This window comes from Myotis nattereri (genome assembly GCF_964212035.1).
Source record: "Myotis nattereri genome assembly, chromosome: 3".
Classification (NCBI taxonomy): domain Eukaryota; kingdom Metazoa; phylum Chordata; class Mammalia; order Chiroptera; family Vespertilionidae; genus Myotis; species Myotis nattereri.
This window is the reverse complement of record NC_138077.1, coordinates 108,227,039-108,230,409: the sequence shown is the minus strand read 5'-3', so window position 1 is coordinate 108,230,409 and position 3,371 is coordinate 108,227,039. Positions and strand designations below refer to the sequence as shown.

At 38.8% G+C, this 3,371-nt stretch overlaps 1 pseudogene across 1 annotated transcript; it reads left to right on the top strand.

The window, feature by feature from the left end:
* Positions 1-1,949: 1,949 nt before the first annotated feature.
* On the top strand, positions 1,950-2,900 carry LOC308517126 (methylmalonic aciduria and homocystinuria type D homolog, mitochondrial-like; annotated as a pseudogene). Its single transcript has 2 exons — positions 1,950-2,106; positions 2,186-2,900. The product of its transcript is annotated as a methylmalonic aciduria and homocystinuria type D homolog, mitochondrial-like (transcript).
* Positions 2,901-3,371: the final 471 nt, after the last annotated feature.

Genomic DNA, 3,371 nt, shown 5'->3' with positions numbered 1-3,371 from the left:
CAGGCTGATGGCTGCCAGTACAGTGGTGGTGGTGGGAGCCTCTCCTGCCTCCTCAGCAGTCCTAAGGATGTCCGACTGCTGCTTAGGCCTGCTCCCCACTGGCAAGTGGACATCCCCCAAGGGCTGCTGGGCTGCCAGAGGGATGTCTGATTGCCATCTTAGGCCCAATCCCCCGGGGAGCGGGCCTAAGCCAGCAGCTGGTCATCTCCTGAGGGGTCCCAGACTGAGAAAGGGCATAGGCCAGCTGAGGGACCCCCCTTCCCCCCTGAGTGCACAAATTTTTGTGCACTGGGCCTCTAGTATAGGTAATATTTTTAAATTGCCTTAGGTTAATTTTTTGTCTAGAAGGTCTTTTTCCTTCTTAATTTTTAGATCTGTATTTATAAAATACATCTCTCAACTTCATAATGAAAAATATTTATACATCATAAGAGTACAAATAACTTCTCAAGAAACAAACTGCAGGAACTCTTTTGGGTGCATAGAAAGAACACATATAACTAAAAAGTATCTTTCTTATAATTTGATAGTGAGGAATGTATTTTGTTTTCTTTAAGTACCATCATCAATGGTGGTAGGTACCAACCTTCAAGGCTTAAGATCACAAATCAGCAAATAAATGTAAGCGAGGTCGTAAAGTTCAAGTTTCAAAGCAGATGGCAGTTTGCTAGTAAAATATTAAAGGAACCAATTTTAACTAAAATTGGCTTAAAGTGCTTCCTACTTGTCTGTCCCAGTGAAAGGTCAATTTTCACTCAGATGGCAGTGGCCTGATGCGCCAGAGCACATGGATCTTGGTGTTCGATGAGCTTTTTGGAAGTTATTTGAGCCCAGTGATAGAAGTGATATACCTTATTATTTCTTTGGTAAATAAAAAAGTGTGTTTGATCTGCTACTATAATCAAAACAGATGACAATTTGTTCACAGAACTGAACTAGTCGAAACTGTAAAATAAAACTGCAGATAAAAGACCTAAAGCAGAATTTATATTTGGGGCAAGGGTATTTAATGCATTTTGATAAAACAATTCACCAATATAATTATAAGGAAAAACAATGTCTTTCTTGAGCACTTATATTTAGTAATATTAAGAAGTACGGGTCATTTTTAAATTTTATGTGGCATTGGCATGTGATTTTTTTTTCTCTGTGAAAGTTTAAGTAAAAGAATATGAGCAAACATTTATTCCATTGACTGCTACTCTAAGTCTATGTAAATAACTTATTAGTAAGGCTGTCTTGACTCTTACCCTGCACTGAACAGTACACTATCACGCTCAGTTCAGCTTTTCATGTCTAGGTGTGCTTTTGTGGATTCTTCTGTTTTAATGGAATAATTTTCTTCTCATGCTATTTAACTTATCTAATAACTTTCTTTTCAAAATGCTTCAAATTACTTTCCAGAATCATTCTCAAGTTTGAAGCTGATCATACCGTTTATTATTATGGTTCAGATACATTCCTTCAGCAAAACTGTCTGTGAGCTTTGACAAATCATAGTCCCCCACTCTACACTCCAAACATCTGTGAATTGGCTAGCACCTGTTGGAAGGTGTCATGGGTGCTGTCTTGTTACTCTCTGTAGACATTGATCCAGGCATCTGTCCACAGACATTTTCTTACATATGTGGGTATACACACACACACACAAACACAAACACCATTCATCACATAGATATACATACAAATTTGCACACATACATACACAAAACCCATAAAACCTATATTTTGGATGTGAATAGAATTTCAGTTCTTTAATTTTGGCTTTCAAACTTTTTCCTTTCAGTGTTGTCTTCCCATACAGAACTTAACTTAAAAAATTAAAAAGTGGCTGTGGCCGCGGACATCTTCGAGGCGGGAAAAATCAGGGTTGGGACAGCTGGAGGTGGCTGCAGTGACTGGAGTAACTTCAGGGAAGGCAAGATATTTTGCGTCTGTCCTCTCCACCAGAAATGGCCAATGTACTCTGTAACAGAGACAGACTGGTTTTCTATCTCCCAGGATTTTACTCTTTAGTTAAAAGGGTTGTCAATACCAAAACCTTTTCAACTGCACGATTTTCAGGTTCTGATGAGTCTCATGTGGCCACTGCACCTCCCGACATTTAGAGAGAAAGAGAGAGAGAAAAACATCCATTAGCTGCCTCTTGTAAGCTCCCCAACCTTGGGCTAAACCCACAAGCCAGGCTCTTGAACAATGTGGCCGGATGAAATAATGGGACCATTTGGGCCCCAGGCAGAGATTCCAGCTTCCTGGGAATATAGGTTTTGATTGTCATCTCAACGGGACCATGTCACAAAAGAAAAGCCAGATTCATAAAACTTTACTTGATGTTTTAGCAGAACTTTTATGAAGTGAAAACATGAGTTTGTGATGGCACAATATGTGAATGAATTTCAGGGTAATGATGCACCTGTTGAACAAGAAATTAACAATGAGAAACTCACTTTGAAAATGCCAAAGTGGAGTGTGTAATCCAAACATGTCCAGAATTGCTACGAAGAGATTTTTAATCAGTTTCCAGAAATGGCCACCAACAAACTAATGATTCTGACTGTAACACAGAAAACTAAGAATTATATGACTATGTGGACTGAGGAGGTAGAAAATGAAAGAGAAATGCTCTTAGACAAGTTTATCAGTGGTGCTAAGGAAATATGCTATGCTCTTTGAGCTGAAGGCTATTGGGCTGAGTTTACTGACCCATGATCTGGTTTGGTGTTTTTTGGACCATATACAAACAACACTCTTTGAAACAGATGAACTCTATTGTCATTTGGGATTCTCTGTTGATGACCTTGGCTGCTCATAATCTCTGGGGTACCCATGTAGTTGTAGGAAGTATCTTCACAAATGTAACATCAGATAGCCATATTATGAAGAAAGTAATTGGAAACTAATAGTAATGTCAATTTACTTACTGTACTATTTCTACTTAACATTTGGGTTGATCTATAAACACTGTCAAAGGCTTCAGTTTTTTTTTTTTTTTTTAATATATTTTATTGATCTTTCACAGAGAGGAAGGGAGAGAGATAGAGAGTGAGAAACATCGATGAGAGAGAAACATCGATCAGCTGCCTCCTGCACATCTCCCACCGGGGATGTGCCCGCAACCCAGGTACATGCCCTTGACCGGAATCGAACCTGGGACCTTTCAGTCCGCAGGCCGACGCTCTATCCACTGAGCCAAACCGGTTTTGGCAAAGGCTTCAGTTTTTAAAATTTACTTATTTCTAGTAAAATTTATTTATTTCAACATTTGTAAATTTACAGCATTGACAAGGGATTTGTGATTTTTAAATAGCAAAAGTTCATATTGTCTATGAATGCATGTTAAGCACATCCACATTGTACAGAATGTGGTAATT